The 6,000-nt window shown below is 51.2% G+C and overlaps 1 protein-coding gene across 1 annotated transcript in view; it reads right to left on the reverse strand.

Annotated features, from left to right (window-relative positions):
* R3HDM2 (R3H domain containing 2) overlaps window positions 1–737 on the reverse strand; it is a 36,138-nt gene extending 35,401 nt beyond the window's left edge. The window contains exon 1 of the mRNA XM_039703223.1: window positions 452–737. The gene's annotated coding sequence lies outside the window, so the exon portion shown is untranslated. The remainder of the gene's footprint in view (window positions 1–451) is intronic.
* Between the last annotated feature and the right edge of the window lie 5,263 nt (window positions 738–6,000).

A 6,000-nucleotide genomic window follows, 5' to 3' on the forward strand; every position in this document is an offset into this window, starting at 1 on the left:
TTAACCAGCAAAAGAGCTGGGAAGGTGCTGACCCTGAAAAACAAGGGGAAGTACCCGGGAGCAAGCTGCAGACAGAGCACAAGGAGATTCCATGATGCTGTCAGGGGAACTCCTTAATGACATGGCAGAGCACAGGATGCCGCCCGGGGATTCCCTCTCTCCGTAGGCAGCACAAAAGGAGGAAGAGGAGAGCTCATTTCACCCTCCCAAATCCTCACTGGCACCCCAGAGCCACATATTTATTTAGTCCAGCTCTGTTTTAAATGAAGCCCCATCCAGCAGCAGGAATCCTGGCTCTTAGCAAGGGGAGAGGGACACTGCCAGCTCCCCATCCCTGAAATATTCACATTTTACGCCGCATTTTGCACAGGGGAGGGGGGGGGAAAAGAAAAGTCTGACCAATGTTTCTTTTCCTCAAATAATTAAAACCTCCTTCTAAAAATAAACTCACCGTGGTGGTTCTGCACTCTGAGCACGTCAGCTGTTTGCTGATTTCAGTGGAGACTCCATGGCCACGAGCAGTTCAAGAGGAATTCTGCCAGGATAATCTCGCTCCCGGGAAGCCCCCGCCAGCTCTCCCGAATAAAAAACCAAAAATAAAAAAAAAACCTGGCGATTTTTGCGGCTGCTCGGGGCTCTGACAAGCGGCTCAGCAGATCCCAGCTGTTCCCAGGGATGTCAGCACAGCTCTGCCAATAGCCACATCCACACCCCCCTCCTGCTCTCCTCTCCTGCAAATCTTCAATGGAGCTGCCTCCGCGCCGTTAAAGACGCAGCACATGCAGCCCTGGAGGCACACGGGAAAGGTCTGGGGTCCTGCTGGATGGGGACATGGAGAGGACCCAGGGGGTCAGCAGCTCCTCTCATCCCTGCACAGTCAGGGAGGGCATTGTCCCACTCTGCTCTGGGCTCACCTCCAGACCTGGGGGCAGTTTGGGCATCAAAACGTGAAAAAGGTCTGGAGAATGTTCCAAGGAGGGGCACAGGAATGGGGAAAGGTCTGGAGGAGTCCCACAAGGAGCAGCTGAGGGCACTCTGCTTGTTCGGCTGGAGACTCCTCAAGGCTGCAGCTTCACATGAGGAGCAGCTCTGATTTCTGCTCCCTGTGACCAGGGACAGGACCCCAGGAATGGCTGGAGCTGAATCCCAGGAAAACAGGGGAAGGTTCTTCCCCCAGAGGGTGCTGGCACTGCCCAGGCTGCCCAGGGAATGGGCACAGCCCCGAGGCTGCCAGAGCTCCAGGAGTTTGGACAGCACTGCCAGGGATGCCCAGGGTGGGATTTTGGGGTGTCTGTGCAGGTCCAGGAAATGGGATCAAAGATCCCTCAGGATCCCTTCCAACTCAGAATATTGCAGGTCCAGGAAATGGGATCAATGATCCCTCAGGATCCCTTCCAACTCAGAATATTCCAGGGCCAGGGATTGGGATCAATGATCCCTCAGGATCCCTTCCAACTCAGAATATTCCAGGACCAGGGATTGGGATCAATGATCCCTCAGGATCCCTTCCAACTCAATATTCCAGGGCCAGGGATTGGGATCAATGATCCCTCAGGATCCCTTCCCACTCAGAATATTCCAGGGCCAAGAGCTGAGATCAATGATCCCTCAGGATCCCTTCCAACTCAGAATATTCCAGGACCAGGGATTGGGATCAATGATCCCTTAGGATCCCTTCAAATTCAGTATTCCAGAGCCAGAGATTGGGATCAATAATCCCTCAGGATCCTTTCCAACTCAGAATATTCCAGGGCCAGGGATTGGGATCAATGATCCCTCAGGATCCCTTCCAACTCAGAATATTCCAGGGCCAGGGATTGGGATCAATGATCCCTCAGGATCCCTTCCAACTCAGAATATTCCAGGGCCAGGGATTGGGATCAATGATCCCTCAGGATCCCTTCCCACTCAGAATATTCCAGGGCCAGGGATTGGGATCAGTGATCCCTCAGCTGAGCTCAGGCTAAGAAGGATGAGAGGCTCCAGCTGAGCTCAGTCTAAGGAGGACCAGGGCCCTCAGCACCAGCTTTTACCTCTTTTTAATCCATCTCTTTGGGGTTGGTTATTCCTGGCACCCTGGAATTGGCCCCTGGAGTGTGAAACCTGGAGTTCAGAGCTCTGAGGCAGCTCCAGGAGATGTTTTCCAAATGAAGAAGTGACAGAAAGAGGAAGCATTCCCAGGGCAAGACCCTTCAAATTCCCCCAAATTCAATTCAAATTCCCCCAAACCCAGTGAAGCTTTAGCTTTAGGAGGTTCTTTAGCAAAATAAAGCTAAAGAACCTCCCGTGGTCAGAGGCAGCCTCAGGATCACCAAGGATGGTGCTGGAGCCCTGCAGTGGCTGTGCAAGGAGAAAACTCAGAATGCTGCTCCCCCCTTCCTCCAGATCTCCATTTCTCAAAGAAAACCCCTCAGCTTCAGCCCCACTGTCAAGGCCACACTGTCTGTAAATAAAGGAGGAAAAGCAGCTCCATGAGAGCCTGCAGACCTGAGAAAACTCAGAATGCTGCTCTCCCCTTCCTCCAGATCTCCATTTTTCAGAGAAAACCCCTCAATTTCAGCCCTTCTGTCGAGGCCCCACTGTCTGTAAATACAGGAGGAAAAGCAGCTCCATGAGAGCCTGCAGACCTGAGAAAACTCAGAATGCTGCTCTCCCTTTCCTCCAGATCTACATTTCTCAAAGAAAACCCCTCAGCGTCAGCCCCACTGTCAAGGCCCCACTGTCTGTAAATACAGGAGGAAAAGCAGCTCCATGAGAGCCTGCAGACCTGATCTCTGGCACTCAGGCAGGTGGATCACAGATTTTGGAACGTGAAAGCCTCAGGACAGGAGCAGCTGCCCCAGACAGCACCGGTGCAGCCTCCTGCAGGCTCAGCCAGCTCTTCCCAAAATCCCTGTCCATCCCTGTGAGCCAGCAGCGTTTCCTCCTCATGGAGCACAGGGTGTGCAAGAGGATTTCCTGAGCTGCATCCCTCTCCTGCATGGCGAACAGCAGATCTAGGTGGGAGGAGGATGAGGAGGAGGAGGATGAAGAGAGAACCAGCCCCACAGTGCAGTTCCTGCCTCAGCCTGAGAGCCCTCAGCTCTGGAAGTGGGTCAGGGAAAGCAAGGCCAGGGAGGATGCAGCAGCTCCAGGTAGGGCTGGTGCTCCTGGCTGCCAGGGAAGCTGCTGGTGCCCAACACTCCCAGCGAGGAGGAAACAAAGGGAAAAGCAAGAAAACATTCCCTCCTTCCCTGGCAGACGTGTGGATGAGGCCAGGCTCTGCCAGCCCAGCTCCCACGGAGAGGAGACAGTGCTCTGGCTTGATAAGGAAAGGAGTTTTTTGGGAAGTTGTGGTCAAACCAATTAGTGCTCAGATTTTAATTTTGGCCACTGAAGACATGGATGCACCTCTGAGAACACAGGGGTTAAAAAGCAGAGAACTCTTGGTTCCAGTCTGTGAAAGAGGTCAGGTTTTCATTCTGAGTTCTGTGTGTGTTCCTTTTTACATATAATAAAGGTTTTTTTCTTTTATTCCTAAGCTGGAGCCTCTATTTCTGGTCACATTCACAGCAGCCACTGAGGAGAATATATTTTCATGGGGGCACTGGCATTGTGCCAGCATCAAACCATGACACGTGGTAATTAGATGGATAAATTCCCCTGAAAGAGGGACAAGTCAGAACCTGTGACCTCCCAGGGACAGACAGCCTGGAAAGGGGGAAGAGCTTTGCCAAGGGAATTCTGTACATCCATCCAGAGCAGAGAATTCCCTGTGCCCTTGGAAAGGGGGAAGAGCTTTGCCAAGGGAATTCTGTACATCCATCCAGAGCAGAGAATTCCCTGTGCCCTTGGAAAGGGGGAAGAGCTTTGCCAAGGGAATTCTGTACATCCATCCAGAGCAGAGAATTCCCTGTGCCCTTGGAAAGGGGGAAGAGCTTTGCCAAGGGAATTCTGTACATCCATCCAGAGCAGAGAATTCCCTGTGCCCTTGGAAAGGGGGAAGAGCTTTGCCAAGGGAATTCTGTACATCCATCCAGAGCAGAGAATTCCCTGTGCCCTTGGAAAGGGGGAAGAGCTTTGCCAAGGGAATTCTGTACATCCATCCAGAGCAGAGAATTCCCTGTGCCCTTGGAAAGGGGGAAGAGCTTTGTCAAGGGAATTCCATGCATCCACTCAGAGAATTCCCTGTCCTCTTGGAAAGGGAGAAGAGTTTTGTCAAGGGAATTCTGTACATCCATCCAGAGCAGAGAATTCCCTGTCCCCTTGGAAAGGGGGAAGAGCTTTGCCAAGGGAATTCTGTGCATCCATCCAAAAAACAGAATTCCCTGTCCCCTTGGAAAGGGGGAAGAGCTTTGCCAAGGGAATTCTGTGCATCCACTCAGAGAATTAATTCCCTGTCCCCTTGGAAAGGGGGAAGAGTTTTGTCAAGGGAATTCTGTACATCCATCCAGAGCAGAGAATTCCCTGTCCCCTTGGAAAGGGGGAAACCCCAAATCTGGGCCAGCCTCATCTCAGCCTCAGCCCCGCGGGGATGAGGGAGAGGAAATCCCTCAAGGAGCTGCATCTCAGCTCTTCTTTGGGATGCCCAGGTGGAAGCAGGCTCCAGCCAGAATCTGCCTCCAAGGACAGGAGGAGCACACGGGCTGCAGGAGGAGCTGGGGATGGAGAGGCTGCCTGCTGTGACCCCACGTCAGGAGCTGCCAGGAACCTGCCTGTGCCGTTCACGTTCTCTGCAAAAAAAATCCCTTCACCCAGGATTTCTCTCCTGGGAAGCTGAGGAGCTTCAGAGAAAAGGAAAACAATTCTTATCTCATTTGCTTCTCCTGTGTTTTGCTCATGTGGAAAGCGTTTGGAGATTGTTACATGTGGATCCATGTGGATCCAATTATTAATCCAATGATTGATTGGATTCTGGTGTGAGTTGTTTTGGCTCACTGACCAATTCCAGCCAAGCTGTGTCCACACTTTGGAGAGAGTCACGAGTTTTCATTATTATCTTTTCAGTTCAGTATCTTTTTTCTGTATTCTTTAATATAGCATTTTTTAAGATATATGATATTTAATATATATCATATGATATATGATAGTGTTTAAAGATATATGACAGCATTATAAAGTAATAAATTAACCTTCTAAAATACAGAGTCAGATACATCATTCCTGCCTTCGTTAGGGCACTCCCTGCAAACACAACACCTCAACACTCAAAGCTGTGGCATTAAATTGAGTGCCACCATTTGCCATGATCCCTGTCTGTCCCAGCATCAAACACCCCCAGATCCAGAGGGTCTGTGAGCCCCCAGCCCCTCCCCAAGCTGGGCCTGGCTTGCTTTGACACGAACCAAATCTGTCAATGGCTCAAGCCAGACACGTGGGCAGGGCAAACGTAGCAGGCTCCATTCAGCTCCAAGCCCTGATAAATAATTCAGCAAGAGAAATGCCGCAATCCAGAGCCCAGCGAGGTTTAAAAATAGAGCAGGAGCTGCTCGGGAGGGATGGAGGGAAGGAAGGAGAGGGGGGGCACAAGGAGGGGTGCCAGCTGCACACCCCCAGCCCAGCCCAGGTGCTCACATTCCCTTTTACCTGAGAATTTAACCCAATTATTGTTAACACAGCAGCAGAATTCCAGGCTGGGTTCTGTCCTGGATCAGAGTTCTGAAGGGATCCACACCCCCAGCCCAGCACAGGCCTTCATGTTCACTTTTAATTGAGAATTTAACCAATTATTGTTAAGGCAGCAGCAGAATTCCAGGCTGGGTCCTGTCCTGGGTCAGAGTCCTGAAAGGATCCACACCTCCAGCCCTGGTGCTCACGCTCCCTTTTAATTGGGAATTTAACCCAATTATTGTTAACACAGCAGCAGAATTCCAAACTGGGTCCTGTCCTGGATCTGAACCCTGAAAGGAGGCAGAATCCCAGCACAGGTGCTCATGTTCTCTTTTAATTCAGAATTTAACTAATTATTGTTAAGACAGCAGCAGAATTCCAAACTGGGTCCTGTCCTGGATCTGAACCCTG

The sequence above is a fragment of the Passer montanus genome, unplaced genomic scaffold (genome assembly GCF_014805655.1).
Source record: "Passer montanus isolate IOZ18808 unplaced genomic scaffold, ASM1480565v1 scaffold161, whole genome shotgun sequence".
Lineage (NCBI taxonomy): Eukaryota > Metazoa > Chordata > Aves > Passeriformes > Passeridae > Passer > Passer montanus.